A 21480-nucleotide genomic window follows, 5' to 3' on the forward strand; every position below is an offset into this window, starting at 1 on the left:
GAGATTATATGTGTTTTTTTTCTATTCAATCTTCTTAGATATCTTTAAGCACTTAGGACCTGTGGCTTGATATTTTCCATCATATTTGGAAATATTTTAGCCTTTATTTGTTCAAATGTTTTTCTGCCACATTGTCTCTCCCCTTTCCTTCAGTGACTTTAATTATAAATATGTTCTCATTATTTTCAGTTGTCATAAAAAGGTAATAGTCCCCAAGATTGTGTTTTATCATTAATAAATTGAAATTTATTGACACTTTCAAAAAAACTCTTCTCTGTAGCCCATATTTTGTTGAAAAAATTAATTCTTTCTACATATGTTGAGATTCCCGGTAAGCTCAGGAAAATTCTCAGTGAAGGTACATAATTATGCTTTTATGTATGGAAATGTTTAAATATTTTAGTCCGAATATTTTCATCATATCATTTTTATTTCATTAAGACTCATTCTTAGACAAATATTTTATAACACAAAACCCCTCAACAGTATTTCTCCATTTCTAATTATCTTGAATACTTTGCCAAACAAAACAGAGATGTCACAAAACAATAGGGCTTTTCAATTGCATTCTATTCATTACAGAATGTAAATTTACCCCCAAATGGAAGCTCATTCAAAACTTGTTCTCACGAGTTATGAAATCACAAACCACAGCTGTGAAGTCTCAGTCAAGTACACTGCGCTCCTCTTACTTGACTTGGTCATTTTGCTGCTCACTTCGCAGTGACAACTTCAATTCCCTCCTGTTTATATTGCGCGTTTTCAGGAATCCCACTCCGCTAAAGTCTCAATCGCTTCCTGTTTATGTTCCGCGTTTTCGGGAATCCCACTCCGCTAAAGTCTCAGTCGCTTCCTGTTTATATTCCGCGTTTTCGGGAATCCCACTCCGCTAAAGTCTTCCAAACTTTACATCTCTATGGTGTTCCCTTCACTGAACATTTTGATTATTCACACTGATTCTGAACAAGTTGCAACAAAAAAGAGGACTCTATTCAGAAACTAGTCACAGTTTTACAAACTAGCTCAATAGCTTTGCAGGGCAACAGCTTGATTTTCAAAGCAGTTCCACAAAGAATCAAGCATTTGCAAACTCTGTCTGATACTGGGCAGCTAAGAGAAACAGCTGTGTACTATCATGCCTGAATGTTTTTAATTCAATCTCAACTTAATTGCCAAATATTTGTTGTTCAGTCACTTTAGGTGTTTTATTAGCTCATCTCCTCCTCCTCCATGTAGTCCTCCAGATGCAATCTTGGGTTATCCATTCACATTTACAGATGAAGCCTATTTTGCTTAATACAGGTCATTGATAAATTTCCTACAGAATTGTGAATTCTGTCTCCAGCAGCCAAAATTGGTTCCTGCTGTCATCCTGGTATACCACCTATTTTAAGTTTGTACTGGATGCCTTGTTTTAAATGAAGTCTTATTATTAAGAGATGAATTAAAATAAGCCTGGACTGGTTTGATATACCTCGCTTTTTATGTTCAGATTTTTCCATGGTCCAGTCTAGTGATGTAGATGACACATGTGCACTGAATAGAATTTTCACTTTAACGTGTAGTTAAATGTGAAAGTCGCCCACTGACACACCACCCCCTTCCCCATCCTTTACGAACATTATGTAACCAATATCTCCTGTTCATTGACAGTGGGCAGAGCGCTCACTGAATACAATGAAGTGTGCTCAGACACGGGTGCTCAGGGAACGTTAGCTCCTCTCTGGATCCTGTATTGCTGAAGCCGTACTGGCCACTTCAATAAATAAACCCCAACCGTGTAGTGGCTCACCACAGTGCGAGTCTGATTCTCACTCGTGTAACAGTCACCGCTGGTGTTCCTGGTCAGTGAGTGGCTGTCTTGAGCCCTGTAAATCAGGGACCCAGGTTCCTGCCAACTTCTGGTGCCACAATCCAAATGGCCCCTTCTGTTGCCTGTGTCCAGATGGCAGATGGGACAGAGAACTTCTTAAGGTCTTGACCTACAGGTGACACACACCACCCCCTCGCACATTTTGCAGTGAGTACTGGTCACACGGCCACACGTAAGTCAAAGGAGTTAGAAGATGCAGTCCTTGATTGGGCAGCCGTGTTTCAATTAAATTCCATATTATGGAAAGGGGGCACAATTTTTATTTGAAGCAAGCATTCAATATCATTGATTCTTAACCTCTTTACATTACTTTAAGATAAGTTTCCAGATGGATCAATATTTAAGTGTAAAAATGTAGATAATTATAATCTCAGAAAGAAAGATATCTGCCTACTGTGACACAAAGTCCCGAATTCATTAAGAAGGAAAAAAAAAAAAAAGCATTAGTTGATTCAATCACAAACTTAAACCATAGCAACCAGAATAAAGGGGTTAGGCAAGGGAGTCCTCATGACTCAACACACAGGAAAAAGTCAAGAAGAATATTGTACATGTCCAAAAATGGAAACCAGAAAAAGATGTAGGATTGTAGTTCACCCAAAGAGACATATGGTTAGTCTAAGCAACAAGTTAAAAGAATTAAGTCAGAATAAGATACCGATGGCAGGAATCACTCTAATGGCCTTCTGAGATAGGCTGCGGCAAAACAGAACACCATACACTACTTTTGAGGGTGTAAATTGATACAACCTCTATCGATTTTAATTTTCAATAGTTTTAAAATTTTTAATGAGGCTATCCTTTGGCATACTAAGTCCTTAAGAAAAATCTCACAAATACAGTTCTGATGTTCTAAGTAAAGACATTGATTCACTCAGCACGGCTTATACCAGCAAAACACTACACAACCTACACATCTGTCAACAGCCGCTCAGTCGCTCAGTCGTGTCTGCCTCTCTGTGACCCCATGGACTGCACGTGCCGGGCTGCCCTGTCCTTCACCGTCTCCTGGAGTTTGTTCAAATTCATGTCTATCGAGTCGGTGATGGCATCCAACCATCTCATCCTCTGTTGCTCCCTTTTCCTCCTGCTTTCAATCTTTCCCAGCATCAGGGTCTCTTCCAATGAATTGGTTCTTCATATTAGGTGGCCAAAGTATTGGAGCTTCAGCTTCAGCAGGGTTATGGTTAATTAATTTATGTTTCAGCCATACACTGGAAAATTATGTGTGTGTGTATGTTAGTCACTCAGTCGTGTCTGACTCTTTGCAACCCCATGGACTGTAGCCCACCAGGATCCTTTGTCCATGGGCTTCTCCAGGCAAGAGTACTTGGGGGGGGGGGGGGTGGTGGATGAAATACAGAGCAATTCAAAAGAATAAGATAAATCTACATACAGAAGTCTACATGCAGACGTTAAGATCCTTTGACATATTTGGTGAAAACTGTGTTCTGCATACTGAGATAGTGCAGCAATATTTATGAGAAAGATATACTTGCATATATTTTGATGTGCCTGCAAATGCAAAGAAAACAGTTTGTAATGATAAACACCCACTTTTTAAATTTATGTAGAAAAGGAATGAGACAGAATGAAGTTTTAGGGTTGAGTTTTGGGTTCTTTTCTTTTTTTTCACTATTCATTCTATGCATTTACTTCTAAGTTTTTACAAGGAGAATGTTATATCTATTGTTAAAGAATAAAAATTAGAAACTAAATTTTTTAATAACTAGATGAAGTCTACCAGGTTTCCCAAAGCCTTACCTGAGAAGCATGCTTCCGGGTTAGCTCCCCAAAGGTAAAAGCCGCCACTTAGAACACACGAAATAGCTATGCCTTGGGTGTGAGGGGTGTGTGTGTGTCCGTGAACAAGCCAAATTCTCCCAGTACACTGTGAGCCGTGCAGGACACCATTCATTTCATTTGCCTTGAAGAAGTGTGTCTTGTATTAAGTGTATCCTGAAAGGGTGAGAACCAGGGACAAATTTGGGGTGAGTTAGGCTGATCTCGGGTGGCCTCGGCCTGCAGTGGCTTGAAGCGGGGCTTGGGTTCCCAACCAGAGACTGAGGCCAGGCCACAGCAGTGAGAGCACCAAGCTCTGACCACGAGATCAGTGGGCAGTGACAAGAGCCCTGGCCCTTCTGCTTTGCAGGAAAGAACCTCCACGAAGATGGAAAGTAGTAAAGCAAGGAACGTGTCTATTTGGAGGAAAAACAGTACATTGCATGTGGATAGACACACGGATGGACTCAGAAAGAGGGCTGAGTTCTACCCTTGTGGCAACTTGAACTACTTCTATGGGGGATGTCTCTGGATTTCCTTTGGCCAATCATTTCCCTGGTTCACAGCCTATACTTGGTGTATCTCAGGATCCTCCCGTGTGTGCGCACGCTTCTCTTAGCCAAGACGGATTCTACTGCCGAGGCCTGTGGGTAGAGCATCCCTTGACATCTCTCCCCTTTTGACTTCCTGGGAGCCTTTCTGCACATGTGTGGTCGGCGAGGTCTCCTGAGAATGAGAAAGATGTGGTCTGGGCAGGGCCCAGCCTCCTCCCTTAATTGTCCTGCTATTCTCATCTTGAAGTTTTAGTCCATGTGGAGTTAATCTCAAGTTGCTTTACTCCATCTCCTGCCTCGAGGTTACTTACATGCCCACCAACGAAACCGCAGCCCAGGTTCAAACAGACTCACTTCAAATTTCTCTGGGGAACTGTTGGGTAGGCGGAGATGGGTGCTCTGTCCAACATCTCCTTTCTGATCTGTTCTGTTTGAAAACAGGGCCTTTCCTTCCTGAAAATGAGGCTTGTGTCTCCAGAGGTGGTCCTGAGGGGACCCTGAGCCGAATGGGAACCCTAACCAGAACGGAACCCAGAGCAGGGAGTGAAGCTGAACTGGAAGAGAATCTGCAGCCCCAGAAGTGGAATCAGAGGCGGGGCAAGGAAGTGACTGTCAGCCTGAGAGGCTTCTCTGCAGTCAGCCATCAGCACTGGGGTCACAGCATCTGGGGCCTCAAGGAGAGGGTTGGGACGGCTCTAGAAATGAAGGAGGAAACAGAACAGGCTCTATCTTGAAAGCAGGACTCCGTCTCGGGCCGGACTGTGGACTTGGAGCTAAATGCCCAGCATCTATGGAAACAACATACCATCCGGAAAACCAGGCCCCAAGAAGGAAAAGCCCCAGGGCTCTCCACCGCCTAAAAGAATACCCTAATTTTCTGTGTAACTGAATAGAATCATACATTCTATTGTGCTTATTGGGGTTTGACCACAGGCCTATTGATAATTGTCCACTGTTAACTACCTGGGCTTGATTGTCAGGGAATTTGGGGAGGTGGGTTTGTGCACATACACTTAGGGTATATAAGGTTTTCACCAAAACGGGTCGGGGTCCTTGGCTATGAGGAGACTGCCTTGGGCCCGCCGGTGCAATAAACTGCACTCCACGATCTGCATTGTCCTTCTGAGTGAGTTTGCTTCCCGGAACGCGCGGCTACAGCACTTTGTTCTCAGGAAAGAAAAGAAAAAACTCACTCCTCTTGTTTTTTTTTTTTCCTTTTCACTGCAACAAATTCCCCCTTCATTTTATTTCCTCCATATCAATGGAGAAAGGGAAATAGGTGTCATTCTTGTTCCTGTCTGGCTGAGGACAAAACCTCAGTTTTGCTGTTTGACAATCACTGGCTATTCCACCCAGGGGCCCATCTATCTCCTGCTTCAAATTGTCCTTGAGAGACGTGAACCCCAAGTAATCTTTACTGGGGTGATGAGGGACAGGAGGTCAATCTTTCGTTACTTCTTCAATGCTGACATGGTGTAGCCACGCGGGCCCAAGGCAGAGTCTCCTCTTAGCCAAGGACCCTGACCAGCATTTGTGAAAATCTTTTATAGCCCGTGTGTACGTGTCTGAACCCACCACTCCAAATTCCTTGAGACTTACATAAACAAAGGAACAGTAATACAATCCCAATAACCCCGTCACTCACGTGTTATGTGCTCAAACAGTTAAGCAATTGGCCAATAATCAATAACCCCGAGGTTACTCTCTGATAGGTACGGGAAAATTTATGGCCTGTCCAGAAGGGGTCTTATCCTTCTGTTGGCATTTCCATAGGCACTAAACATAGAGTTCAGAGTCCACTGGAGAGGTGGCCGAGCATGATCGGCATGAACTGGTCTAAGATGGAGTCCAGGCCCTATGAATTCCCTCTTCAATGGGACTCACAGACCCTATCTAATCAGGGTCACGGAGCTCGCGCCTTGTTTTATTAAGGGGCCCCAGAGTGACTTTTGTGGTTATTCCCACAGGATCTGTTTGCAGGAGTGGCTGTCATCTCTTTGGGGGCGTGGGTTTTCTCTCTGCATCATTATTATCTTGACGTAACTCTGTTGTCATCAGGAGGAGACAAGTCTTAACAGGTAATTTAAGAAAACAGAGGCCATAGGTCAGTGAGAGAGTTACTGTAACCTGGGATCAGAGAAGGAGCAGGAACCAGGGTGCACCACTGACGGTTTTGACTGTGGTTCAGACAGGGTCAGTGCTTGGGTCATCTTGTCCAAGGGATGGAGCCATTCGGACCCGGAAATAGTTGGAGGAATGACAACCTGAACCTTAGACAAATTAGAAAAACTTAAGCCTGAAATTGAGCCTGAATCCTAATGTAGACTTAACACTTTGAGGGAACTTGTAGCCGGATAGGCAGTTGTCTAGGTTTATCTACGTAGGTCTTAACCTTTAATGTGGCTGTTGGTCATTACACATTTTTTTTTCTTGTCAGCATATGATCCAGAGCAAATTCCTTGTCTAAACATACAACAGTTACAAGAAGAGACCTTTAAAAAGTAAGGCTGCCGTCACCTGCTCGAAGACTCGGTTTTCAGAAGGGCTGATGGCAACCTAAGTCTGACGCTCAGAAAACTCAAGCTCTCAGCAATCCCAGGACTTGTCTGGAATCACACTGTCGTGTCGCCTAGTTGTTTCCATAGCTACTCTATTTTGACTTTAATAGCAATTTTTTTTCTTAATAGCCAAAATGACTGTCAGTGTCAGGATGTTAGTGTTTCTCTAGGTTTGAGAAGATACAAGAATCAGGGGTCATTAAAATCTCCCAAGAATGTCTATCTGAAGGCCTCTTCTGCAGTTTTTTTGGAGCACAGAGTGCTCACTCCCAATTTCCACCCTGGAGTCCTTTCAGGGGGTGTTGAAGGTCAGCGGCTTCAGTGGCCATGATCCAATCTTTGTAGAGGTAGATGGCAGAGCCCCTTCAGGGTCATGAATCTGACCATCGTTTGGGGGCGCTACATACCCATCGTGTCACACACTTGATGATGTAAGAGACAACACTTTATAACTTTTTAAAGTTATCAATTGGAGTATAATTACTTTACAATACTGTGCTGGGTTTTGCCAAACATGGACATGAATCAGCCGTGGGTGCACATGTGTCCCCCACCCTGAACCCCCTCCCACCTCCCTCCCCATCCCATCCCTCTGGGTTGTCCCCGAGCACTGGCTTTGAGTGCCCTGCTTCATGCATCAAACTTGCACTGGTGACCTATTTCACATATGATAATACACATGCTTCAGTGCTATTCTCTCAAACCATCCCACCCTCGCCTTCTCCCAGAGTCCAAAAGTCTGTTTTTACATCTGGTTCTCTTACGCTGCCTTGCATATAGCGTCATCGTTACCGCCTTTCTAAATTCCATGCATATGTGTTACTATACTGTATCGGTATTTCTCTTTCTGACTTACTTCAGTCTGTATAATAGGCTCGGGACAACACTTTAGAAACAGGCAATATAGAAAACTATACAGCTAGCAATAATAATAAGGTCATCAGTAAGAACTTAAGTCAAGAACTCCCATTATGTGTAGCCCAGCACATACCTAAGTCATCTGGTCTAGCTTGTTCCATGCCAACCCTGATTTTTCAAGGAAACCATCTACTGGCATTGCCCATAGGGCACCCAGCCCAGTGTTCTAGTGTTATTAGACTGATTATGCTTAGAATGATTTAATTGTTCCCAGTACAGAGGGGACTTTAAATAGGTGTAAAGTGTAGCTTCTGCAGAGTTAGGGGGGCAGGAAAGCAAACTTAGTTATAGACATCAGAGCTAGGAGTGGCTAAAGTGAAAAAAACAAGGAATACTCAGGCCTGCTCACTATTCTCGTTATCTTCTTTGTTCTCAGGAAGGGAAAAAAGAAAAACTCATTTATCTCTCTTTTTCTTTTTTTTTTTCTTCTTTTTACTGCAACAAATTCCTATTTTTTCCCTTTTCACTGCAACACAAGTACCTGAGGACCCAGCAGTCCCAAACCTGGGCATAAACCCAGAGAAAATAAAAAATTTAAAAGACATGGGGAACCCCTGTTCAGCCCAACAAGGAACGAAAGCAAGCTAAATGTAGAAATTACAGATGAATGGAAACAGACAACGAGGCACATGTACGCAGTGCGATATTTCTCAACAATAAGGACGCAGGAGATAGTGGCAAGTACGGCCACAGCAGAGAAAGTAGAGACGATCACTCCCGGTGAAGCAGGGGGACAGGGAGAGACATGTATCACATGGCATCACTTGTAGCTGTCATCTAAAATAGATGCAAATGAATTTCTTTCCCAAACGGACACAGCCTCACAGATTTAGAAAAGAAACTTCTGGTCACCAAGAAAATCAAGTTGCATTAGATTGAAAAGGGAAAAAAAAAAAAAATCCAACGAGATTGTAATTCACCTATACACTACGCTTCAAACCATGGGGTAAAAACAGAAAAATATGAAACAAGAAATGCTGATTCTATTCCCCTCAGGCCACAGCGACCTGGCCTGGTGTCCCATCCCTGGAACCTGATTGGCTTGGGTCCCAAGGCCGGAGTGTCCTGGGGCTGGGGGAGCTTGGAGCACGTGGCAGGCAGTGTGCCCCCACAGTGGACCCACAGTGCCTCTTGCCCTCTGCAGAGCCCCCAGCCTTCAGAAACAAGTGGGGGGAATTAAGATTTGGAATTAACGTATACACAGAAATATATATCAAATAAATAACTACTGAATAGCATAGGAACACATTGTAATCACCTATACGTGAAAATGAGCCCAAAGAGAATAAATAAACATCTAGCATAACTGAATCGTGTATCTGTACCACTGAAACACACACATCAGAAATCAACAACATTCCAACTTAAAATAAGGAAATTACGGGGGAAAAAAAGAGTGGGACATGGAGACGTGCTGCCCCCTCGTGGCCTTTTCGTTCACTAACACCATGAAAAGCCGCGCTCAGTTCAGTTCAGTCGCTCAGTCGTGCCCGACTCTTTGCGACCCCATGAATTGCAGCACGCCAGGCCTCCCTGTCCATCACCAACTCCCGGAGTTCACTCAGACTCACGTCCATCGAGTCAGTGATGCCATCCAGCCATCTCATCCTCTGTCGTCCTCTTCTCCTCCTGCCCCCAATCCCTCCCAGCATCAGAGTCTTTTCCAATGAGTCAACTCTTCGCATGAGGTGGCCAAAGGACTGGAGTTTCAGCTTCAGCATCATTCCTTCCAAAGAAATCCCAGGGCTGATCTTCAGAACGGACTGGTTGGATCTCCTTGCAGTCCAAGGGACTCTCAAGAGTCCTCCAACACCACAGTTCAAAAGCATCAATTCTTCGGTGCTCAGCCTTCTTCACAGTCCAACTCTCACATCCATACATGACCACAGGAAAAACCATAGCCTTGACTAGACGGACCTTTGTTGGCAAAGTAATGTCTCTGCTTTTCAATATGCTATCTAGGTTGGTCAGAACTTTCCTTCCAAGGAGTCTTAGAGCATCTTTTATTTTCATGGCTGCAGTCACCATCTGCAGTGATTTTGGAGCCCAGAAAAATAAAGTCTGACACTGTTTCCACTATTTCCCCATCTATTTCCCATGAAGTGATGGGACTGGATGCCATGATCTTCGTTTTCTGAATGTTGAGCTTTAAGTCAACTTTTTCACTCTCCACTTTCACTTTCATCAAGAGGCTCTTGAGTTCCTCTTCACTTTCTGCCATAAGGGTGGCGTCATCTGCATATCTGAGGTGATTGATATTTCTCCCGGCAATCTTAATTCCAGCTTGTGTTTCTTCCAGTCCAGAGTTTCTCATGATGTACTCTGCATAGAAGTTAAATAAGCAGGGTGACAATATACAGCCTTGACGTACTCCTTTTCCTATTTGGAACCAGTCTGTTGTTCCACGTCCAGTTCTAACTGTTGCTTCCTGACCTGCATATAGATTTCTCAAGAGGCAGATCAGGTGGTCTGGTATTCCCATCTCTTCCAGAATTTTCCACAGTTTGTTGTGATCCACACAGTCAAAGGCTTTGGCATAGTCAATAAAGCAGAAATAGATGTTTTTCTGGAACTCTCTTGCTTTTTCCATGATCCAGCGGATGTTGGCAATTTGATCTCTGCTTCCTCTGCCTTTTCTAAAACCAGCTTGAACATTAGGAAGTTCACGGTTCACATATTGCTGAAGCCTGGCTTGGAGAATTTTGAGCATTACTTTACTAGCGTGTGAGATGACTGCAATTGTGCGGTCGTTTGAGCATTCTTTGGCATTGCCTTTCTTTGGGATTGGAATGAAAACTGACCTTTTCCAGTCCTGTGGCCACTGCTGAGTTTTCCAAATTTGCTGGCATATTGAGTGCAGCACTTTCACAGCATCATCTTTCAGCATTTGAAATAGCTCAACTGGAATTCCATCACCTCCACTAGCTCTGTTTGTAGTGATGCTTTCTAAGGCCCACTTGACTTCACATTCCAGGATGTCTGGCTCTAGGTCAGTGATCACACCATCGTGATTATCTGGGTCGTGAAGATCTTTTTTGTACGGTTCTTCTGTGTATTCTTGCCATCTCTTCTTAATATCTTCTGCTTCTGTTAGGTCCATACCATTTCTGTCCTTTATGGAGCCCATCTTTGCATGAAATGTTCCCTTGGTATCTGTAATTTTCTTGAAGAGATCTCTAGTCTTTCGCATTCTGTTGTTTTCCTCAATTTCTTTGCATTGATCGCTGAAGAAGGCTTTCTTATCTCTTCTTACTATTCTTTGGAACTCTGCATTCAGATGCTTATATCTTTCCTTTCCTCCTTTGCTTTTCTCTTCTCTTCTTTTCACAGCTATTTGTAAGGCCTCCCCAGACAGCCATTTTGCTTTTTTGCATTTCTTTTCCATGGGGATGGTCTTGATCCCTGTCTCCTGTACAATGTCATGAACCTCCATCCATAGTTCATCAGGAATTCTATCTATCAGATCTAGGACCTTAAATCTATTTGCTGGGCATTTAATGCACAAGGGTCAAGGGGTGAAGGTTAAAGACACCTGCCTTCAAGAAATTTCCTAGGTGTCACTGAAAAAAAAATTCACAATAAGGCAGGCATTCAAGTTGTGAACTTCAAGAGGTAAGTCTAACTCACACCCTTTAAAAGACTCACATGAAAAGAGGCCCACATCACTAAATATTGGAGACAATGCAAATCAAAACTACAATGAGGTATTTCCTCACATGATTCACAATGAGCACTGTCCAAACGCTGACAGACAATAAATGCTGGAGAAAGTGTGGGGAAAAGGGAGCCCTCCCACACTGTTAGTGAAAAGGTGAGTTCGTAGCAGCCACCATGAAGAACAGTGTGCAGGTTTTTAAGAAATGGTCAAGAGAGTGAAATTAGAATACTGCCTAACGGAATACACAAAAATAAACTCCAAAAGATTAAAGACCTAAATAAAAGGACAGATAATACGAAACTCCAAAGGGAAAAAGCAGAACACACTTTGACACAAAATGTAGCAAGGTTTTCTTTGACCTACCTCTTAGAATCCTGAAAAATAAAACAAAACTAAATAAATGGAAAAAAATAAAAATAAATGGGACCTAACTCCCCTTAAAAGCACTGGCACAGCAGAGGAAACCATAAACATAACAGAAAGACAAACCCCATAATGAAACTAATATGTGCAAACAGAGACACCCATGAGGAATTTCTCTCCAAAATATACAAACAGCTTAGGCACCTTAATACCAAAGAAACAACCCAGTCAAATAGGGGCACAAGATTTAAGTGGACCTTTCTCCAAAGAAGACATAGAGATGGCCACGGAGCACGTGAAAAGCTGCTCAGCATCTGTAAGTATTAGAGAACTGTGAATCAGAAGCGACATCACCTCACAGAGGCCAGAACGGTCAGCATAGAAACTCTACGACAGTAAGTGCTGGAGAGGGAATGGAGGGAAAGAACCCTCCTCCCTGTTGGTGGGAGTGAAAGTCATTCAATCCACGAAGGAGAACAGGGCAGAAGGTCACGAAAAACTAAACAGAGAGGTACCTTAGAACCCAGCAATCCCATTCCTGGGCGCAGATCCAGAGAAAACCGTAACTTTAAAAGACAGGTGCACAGCAGTGTTCATGGCAGCACCATGTGCAAGAGCCAAGACACGGAAGAAGCCTGAGTGGGCAAGGACAGGTGAGGGGTAAACGTGTGGGCATACACAGCAACATCGCTCAGCCGAAAAGAGGGTGACGTCACGCCACGCCCAGCAACAAGGAAGGAAGTGGAGACGATCCTACAAAGTGACGTAAAAAAGACAGAGGAAGACAAGCATATGATATCTCTTGGAGGTGAATTCTCCAAGTGGATACAAATGAACTTCTTTACCAGACATAAACAGCCTCACAACATAGCAAAGCGCCTTCTGGTTACCCAAAGGGAAAGTGGTGGGCAAAGGGAGTGAGAGGGCGCAGGGGAACCCACACACACACGTCTCTTTATAAAACAATCAACAAGAACGCACTGTAGGACAAGGGCCCATACTCAACACTGCATCGTAAACTGTATGAGAAGAGAACCCAGAAAAGAACACGTCCACGGCTGTGCATGAGTGCATCATGCTGCTGTACACCTGGAACAAAACAGCAAACACCCTCTACAGCACTGCAGGTCCCATCTGCACCAATACAGAACAGCAAGTACAGAGGAACAGTGCTGACCGCTCCCTCAGGCCTTGTGACCTGGGCTGCCGCCACGTGCCCGAAGCCTGAGCAGCCTGGGTCCCTGGGTGGACTGTTGGGGCTGAGGCGGGTGGGAGGTGGTGCCAGCCATTGAGCCCTGCCACGTGGGCCTGGGGGCCTGCTGCCCTCTGCCCCGGCCGGCAGCCTCCAGATCCAGGCGGGTCCTCGTGCGCTGAAACTACACCTGCTGCACCCAAGGGACGTGGCGGCCCGGCGGGAAGCGCGTCGGGAAGGCCCTGGGTGCCGCCTCCAGCTCCCTTCCTCGGGATCGCCCCGCCTGTGATGACAGCACCCTCCACAGAGTGGTGTTGCAGGAACTGGGATGGGTCCAGGGCATAGGGGTAAGGGAGGAAGACGGAATGGGACACGAGCCTTCGGTGTTTCTTCTGGCATGTTCCACTGGAACCGGCAGTCCAGGAGCAGGACTCGCGCTAAGGCTCTGGTCCCCCGTAACCAGCGTAGGGGCGTGAACACATGCTGCCGCCTTGCGGCCAATTCCCACAACCGCAGCTTTGAACCCTTTGCTCACCGGCACCAGGCCTGCGGGCGTAAGTGAAACACACCTGCCCTCAAGAAATGCCCGAGGGGAGGGCCGCAGGAAAACATTAAAAACAGAGCAGGCGTTCAAGAAGCCACTCACACTGTTTAAAAAATCACATGTAAAGATGTCAACGGCGCTAAAGGTGAGAGAAATGCAAATCAAAAGTTCAGGGAAGTGTCACCTCACACGGGTCAGAACGGCCGTGGACGGAATACAAACAGGAATTGCTGGAGAGCGCGTGGGGAGAGGGCGCCGCCTACGCAGACGCGGACCGGAAACGGGGGCTGCCACGTGGGGGACGCGGGGCAGCTTCCTCAGCAGTGAAACTAGAATGCTGCCGAACAGCACACACGGAAACAACCGCCAGATACATCAAAGGGCTAAGTAGAAGGGCAGGTGCTACGGAAGTCTTGAGGAAAAGAGCACACGCCTTGACATAAAAGGTAGCAAGTGCTTGTTTGATCCACCTCGTAGAATCATGAAAATGAAACACAAATAAACAAACGGGACCTAATAAACACTAAAAGTGTCTGCACAGCAAAGGCAACCATCAGCGAAAGAAAAAGACAATCTCAGAATGGAAAAAAAAGTCTTGCAAACAAAGATACGCATAGGGAGTTTCTCCTCAACGCACACAAACCACCAGTACAGCTCAACAGCAAAAAACAAACAATCCAATAAAAAATTGGCCGAAGATTAAACGCACATTTCTCTAAAGAAGTCATAGAGATGGCAATGAAGCACATGAGACGATGCTCAGAATCACCAGTTCTTGGAGACAGGCAAATCAAATGTACAATGAGCTATCACCTCACGTTGATCTGAATGGCCACACTGAAAACGCTACAACAATAAAGTCTCCAGAGGGTGTGGAGTAGAGGGGACCCTCCTACACTGTTGGTGGGAATGTAAGTCAGTACCCCCTCTAGGGAGAATATCATGGGAGGTTCTTAAAAACTAAACACAGAAGTGCCCAGTGACCGCAATCCCATACCTAGGCATAGATCCAGAGAAAACAGAAGTTTAAAAAGATACCCACGCCCAATGATCATGGAAGCACTCGGTGCAATAACCAAGCAACTTACGTGTACGAGGACAGATGGATGAAGACAGAAAATGGGGTATGTGTACACGATGCAACGTCACTCAGACCTGTACAAGGATGAAATAATGCCACTTCCAGTTACTGGGAAGAAACTAGAGATAATCATACTAAGTGAAGTGAAAGCAAAGGACAAATCTAGGGTATCACTTCCTGCGGAATCTAAGCATGGATGCAAATAAACGTCTTTACAAAAGAGAAACAGCCTCACAGACTTAGAAAAGAAACTCATGGTTACCAAAAAAGAAAGGCGGAGGGACAGGGAGTAAGTAGCTGGTTCAGATCAATATATATACCTTAAAACAGATGCTAAAGGGCTCATAACACCACAAGTCCAAGAGGGCAGTCAATGACACCTGCCCTCAAGAATGTCCAGGGGTAAATCATCAAAAAAAATTCCAAACAGGGCCAACTTTCAAGAAGCCAGATTGAAGAGGTAAGTTGTTCTCACAAGATGTAAAATAATAATCAAAGCACATGGAAAGACAGTCCACATCAGTAATTTTTAGATTGATGCCAAAAAACTATGAGGTACCTCACACTGACAATGGCCTTCATCAAAAAGGGTCTACAAAGAATAATCACTGCAGAGAATGTACAGAAAATAAAGTCCTCCCGCAATCTGGGCGGTGTGTGAACGCTGAAGCCACGATGGAAAGCAGCATGGAGGTTCCGTGAAACATGAAGTACAGGGGGATTGTACGATCCTGCAATCCCACGCCCAGTTTAGGTGCAGAGAAAATCGCCGCTCAAAATGACACGTGCACCTTGACTTTCAGGGCAGCACTATTGACAACAGTCAAGACACAGAATCCACCAAAATGTCCTTGACAGAAAAATGAAGACTGTGTGGTACATCTACACCGAAATGCTGCTCAGCCGTAAAACAGAAAGAATGGCACAGGCCGCAGCTTGGATATACCAAGGAATTATCATACTATAAATGCTTTTCAGAGAGAAAAGGACACATATCCTAGGATATCATATACAGTGGAATCTGTAAGTTCATAACAATGAACTAATTTACAACATAGAAACAGACTCACAGACTGAGAAAATCAAATTATGACTATCAAAGGAAAGCTAGAACGGACAGACAAATTAAGTTTGGGATGAAAATATACACACGAATATACATCAAGTTGATAATGAAAAAGGACCTACTGAATAGAACTGGAGACTCTACTGAACAAACGGTAATAACCTGTATGAGGAAAAAGCAGAAAAGAAGAGATACGCGTCCATGTACCTGAGTCAAGTTCAGCTGATTCATCGTTTCAGGTGTTTCGGTACACCGAAAACAAACAAAACATCAGAAAGCAATGCTACTCCCAATATAAAACGACAGTGAACTGCAAATTACATTACATGAACTCAGTCTAGAGGAAGCCAGACAGCGGTGAGCCTGTGAATTAGACACATGATATGCTATGATATTAATGTGACACCACCAAAGGCTCTTTCACCCAGCAGAACACAGAGCAGCAACTCACTCAAGGGTGCTGGACCTCATGTGAATGGGCCAATACGAAGAGAAGAAAAAGGACCACAGGTTAACCAGGCAACACCCTCAATTCAGACGTTGGAAATCTCAGAGCGGACCAGACACACTGAGGTAAAGAGCACACGTGGGGTCTCTACATACAGGATCCAGACCCACGTGCCTGCAGTGAGACCCACACCATCCCCAGACCCTGCACCCGTGCTCACACGTCCAGTCTCCAGGGCGACCCACCTCCCAGATCCTGTACCTGGGGTCATATGTCCACAGTCTCCAGGGTGAACCCCCCCCCCAGACCCTGCACCCAGGGTGGCAAGACCCTTGGTTAGGACACCAGGTCTCTGCTGGTTGGGCCCCTATGGTGGAGACGAGTGAGTTCCTGTAACCTCCTGGCTGGGTAGAGAGATGTGTCAGGTTGGTCTCCTTCCCCCGCACGTGTCCCAGAGAAGGCCTCCTCTTTTCCCTTTGGTTCTGTGTGGTCCTGTTTTTACAGCTGTCACAATAATGTTGCACACACTGCCTTGGTGATGGCAGACTTGGGTTTTTGTTGTCCCGTGGAGGTGCTGCAAAAACACACCGGACTCTGGGCCGGAAGACAAGGGGCAGCTCTGGTGTCTGCTGAGCTGGACGGTCTGCTGGAAGGAGATCACAGCGGCAGCCTCACAGCGGCAGCCTCACCTGCTGCTCATTGGCTTTTTGCCTGATCGTGTGCCCTGCGATCAGTTGCCCAGGTAGCGACTGAACAACAGCAACAATGCACACAAGCGTGCACACGGCAGCGTTCAAACAGCTGAGACCTGGAAGTAACCAAAACGTGCGTGCACAGGTGAATGAATTAAGACTTCATTTATGCATAGAATGGAGCATGAGTCAGCCATGAAAAGAAATAATGCCATTTTGGGGGATAATCTAGAACAATCATAGTGAGCAAAGTACTTCAGAAGGAGGAACTGACACCAAAGAGCTATGTTATAAAAGCAAAATACACACACTGTCTCAGGAAACAAGCATGGTTGCCAAAGGGGAGTTGCAGGTGGAAGAGATAAATTAGGAGGTTGGGATTCATTTATCCTCACAAATACATATAGAATATAGAATCGACACAGACCTACTTTAGAAAGGGTGGTGTACTGAGTGAAGTGAAGTGAAATCACTCAGGCATGTCCGACTCTCTCTGTGACCCCATGGACTGTAGCCTACCAGGTTCCTCCCTCCATGGGATTCTCCAGGCAAGAGTACTGGAGTGGGTTGCCATTTTCCTTCTCCAGGGGATCTTCCCGACCCAGGGATCGAACCTGGGTCTCCCGCATTCCAGGCAGACGCTTTAACCTCTGAGCCACCAGGGAAGCAGTGAGGAGTTGTGTACTACACACTCTATAATAACATGTATGTGAAAAATACAAAGATGAGTCAGTATACGTATGGCGATAACTGATGAAGAATCTCTCCACCTACAAACACAGCATTGTAAGTCAGCTATCCTCCAAAAGAAGTAAAAATGAAGTTTAAAAAGAAAAAAACAAGGATTAATGAGCCACAGGCTTCTGGCATGTGCCAGAAGAAACCACGGACTAGGAGTCACCCTAAGGCTCTGGTTACTGTGGTAACAGGAGCAGGGCATGAAGAAATCCTGTCTCCTTGTGGCCATTTCCTGCAACAGAAACTTTAAAGCTATTGCTTATGCTGCAGTTAAATAAGAAAAAGTTTTTTTCTCCTTGGCCTTTTGAGTTCTTCTCTACTTTAGCTGTTCCTGATCTACAGTCTGCATTGATAACTAAGTTTCCTTCTTTTCAGAAGGACCTACTGACTGTTTTGAAACAAGGCAAAAAGGAACAAAAATACAGGAACCTTATACTTTTCTGGAAACAAATGTTTTCTGGAGGAAATAGAAATGGCTTTAATCCCCAAGCTGGCAGAGGAGAGAAAACGCTAGGCTCGTGCCTCAAGAGCTGTGTCTCCCCCAATGGGGAATCAAGGGATCACACAGTTGGGTCAGAGGCTGGAGATGGAGAGCAAGCATGCAAGGACCCTGGGTTCTTTCTTTTCGCTTTGTTTCAAAACAGCCAACAGGCTGGCATCAGGGAGCCCAGTAGCTTGGGTCCGGCAGGCAGCCCCAGGAGTTGGGGCCGTTGCCTTTTGCAGATTGCACTGCGGCTTTCCTTACATAATGCAAAAAGAGAGACAAACAAATGACAAGGGAAGATCTGCAGAGAATAAGGTAAAGCATCACTTAACTTAAGGATGTGGCTAGCATGAAATTAAAAGATAATAGATGCAAAGTATGGCTCATGCAGAGTTAGATGGCAATAGGTGCGGGATATCCCTGGAGAAAGCATGGCAACCCACTCCGGTATTCTTACCTGGAGAATGTCCTGGACAGAGGAGCCTGGCGAGCTACAGTCCATGGGATCACAAAGAGTCAGACATGACTGAGCGACTAACACACACACACACACACACACACACAGGTGCAGGACAGAGCTTACATAACAGGTTGGTCTTCTGAAAAGAAGGAAACTTAGTTATCATTGCAGACTGTAGATCAGGAACAGTTAAAGGAGAGAAGGACTCAAACGTCAAAAGAGAAAAAGAAAACTTTCTCATTTCACTGCCACACTTATGAACACTTCATATTCACAAGGACTGCTAGGCTCTAAATGATACCGGCACTTTAAAAATGTCCCTGGGTAACTAACTGAAAGTGAATAAAAACTGGGCAGAGTGCGAAGAAGAAAACTTCCGCAGTCAATTCCACACACACTAGTTAAAATCAAAGTCCATGGAAACGTGCTGCACACCAGGAACCGCAGAGACGCGCAAAGGAAGCCGCGGCGAGGGAACACTGCCGCTGTGTGAACGGCGCCCGCAGCCTGCGAAGGGAAGCGGCGGGGAAGGGGCGGAGCAAAGAGAACACCCGCGGCGCCGATGCGGTGCGCACGCCGAGTCACTGAGGAGCGGAGTACGGAACTGTCTGTTTTTTTTAATTGTTAGTAAGACAAACATATTGATCCCAGCCCAGGTCACAGGGGGACTTACAACGTGTCCTGCTCAGCGTTCCTTCATCGTCAGCACCAACAAGGGAAGGAGGTGCTGAACAGCAGCCCCGCCCGAAGCGGACAGACAGCCCCGGTGAGGGACGCACCGATCAAGTCCGCCTCATCGGGGGGTTAACGGGGCTCCCCTCTCACAGCAAAGGGCTCCTTAACTCCAAATTCATCTTGCTGGAGAAGAGAAAAGAATCAGACATAAACTGTAAACTAAATCAGGTATCTTTAGATTTAAATATAAAAAATGAAGGATAAAAGCAGTAAAAAAAAAAAAAAAAAAAAAACTACACTTTAAGTGAATAAATTACAAAGTAAACCAACGATATATTCTGACACTTACAAAACAGAGGAGGAGGAGGAGGGAAGCCGCACAAACTACCTTGAGTGAGGCCCTTCACTGGTGGGTACCACCCGGGTTCTCCAGTCGACTCCGCCCCCAGACCCGGCTGCAGACGCCGGCGGGACACAGAGCTGCTCTGCCCATCACCCCAGGAGGAGCCCTTGTCGCCGGGCGCGGAGAGAAGCCAAGTGTGTGCCTTCAGGCGCCTCTTCTGCCAGGCAACACGCAGAAGGCTCAGCCTGAGCCTGTTCTTCATCTTCTCCTGCAGGTTAATGGTGTAAAATGAGGTGAAGGAAGTGCCTAGAAGTTGGGCATCTCCCCTTTCTGCAGCTGTTTTATTTTCTTCTCCTTCTGTAAGGGACTTTTTTTAATCATAAGAGAAAGGGCAAAGAAGAGAGAGAGAGAGAGAGAGAAAGGGCGCATTTCCACGGTTCTCCTCACCGGGATTTTGGGCTTCAAAGGTGCTCCAGCATGGGGCGATTGTTGGGCTCTTTATCACTACTGGCTGCTCCTCTTCATCTTCTTGAGTGGGTGTTGGGTTCTCTTCTTCCCAGTAAAGGCAGGCGTCCTGGGGTCAGTGAGTGGAGTTTCTTTCTTTTCAGGAACACCTAACAAGATACAAGAAGGGTAAGGCTTCACATAAATTTAAAGTGTTTATCTTCCAATACCCTCTCTGCTTTTCGCTGTTTGATTCTTTTCTTCATTTCAAAATCAAAGCAGATGGACCCGGTGGGTGGCTTCTCAGGCAGTTTCTTAGGGGAAACGTGCCCACTGTAAAGAATTCCGGAATCCAGTTTCCGGGCTTTAAACTCGTAGAGCCCTGCTTCTACAGGATTACATTTCTTGGATTTTGCATTTGTTTGCACCACCTCTTGCTGCATTTTTGTTCTCCTCCGACTCTTGCTTCTCAGTACTTTTTAGGATCTTCGTTATATGGGAAGAAGAGCCTGGAAAAGAACAGATATGTGTTTATGCATGACTGAATTAAGTTCCTGTACACCTTATACAAACACAGCATTGAAAATCAACTCTATTCCAATAAGATCAAAATGAAATTGCACAGAAAGAAAATGAAAAAAGAAATGGGCATGAAAAATGCTGCCGCCTTGCGGCTGTTTTCCGTAACAACAACGTCAAAAGCTGTGCTGATGGACACAATATTCAGAAGGCCCGTGGGGTTGTGAGTGAAGAACACCCGCCTTCATGGAATGTTTTAGGAGTGTTTATCAAAACACAGGGCAGACGTTCAAGAGTCAATTGCAAGATGTTTTACTCATATTCTTTAAAAAAAAATCACAGAAAACGATGTCAACATTGATAAATATTAGAGAAATCCAAATCAATATTACAATGAGGTTATCACCTCACACCAGTCAGACTGGCCATTGTCAAACACTCTACAAAGAACCAAGGCTGGAGAGGGTGGGGAGAAATGAGCGACCTCCTGCACTGATGCTGGGACGTCAGTCGGGTAGAGCCACTCTGGAGACCGTGTGTGTGCGTGCTGAGTCACTTCAGTCGTGTTCGACGCTTTTCGACCCTGTGGACTGTAACGTACCAGGCTTCTCTGTCCGCGGGATTCTCCGACACGTTCACTGCAGCGGGCTGCATTCCCTCCTCCAGGGGACCTTCCCAACCCAGGGATCGAACCTGCATCTCTTATGTTTCCTCTGTTGGCAGGTGGGGTCTTTACCATCAGCACCGCCTGGGAAGCCCCACAGTTGCTGTATATCAGGGGGACCCGCAACACTGTGAATCGCCTGCGTGTGGTGGTGTATATACAGGGTGTATATACAGGGGTTTCCCCCTGTATATCAGGGGAACCCGAAACACTGAATCGCCTGCGTGCGGCGGTGGTTCACTCACCAAGCTATTGCTGACTCTTGCAATGGAAAGTAGCCCAGCAGGTTCTTCTGTCCATGGGATTTCCCAGGAAAGAATACTGGAGTGGGTGGTCATTTCCTTCTTCAGGGAGCCTTCTTACCCTGGGTTCAAACCCACGTCTCCTGGCTTTGCAGATGGACTCTTTACTAATGAGCCACCAG

The sequence above is a fragment of the Bos grunniens genome, chromosome 25, assembly GCF_055505025.1.
Source record: "Bos grunniens cultivar Pamir isolate PY7600 chromosome 25, Bosgru_T2T1.0, whole genome shotgun sequence".
NCBI classification, from domain to species: domain Eukaryota; kingdom Metazoa; phylum Chordata; class Mammalia; order Artiodactyla; family Bovidae; genus Bos; species Bos grunniens.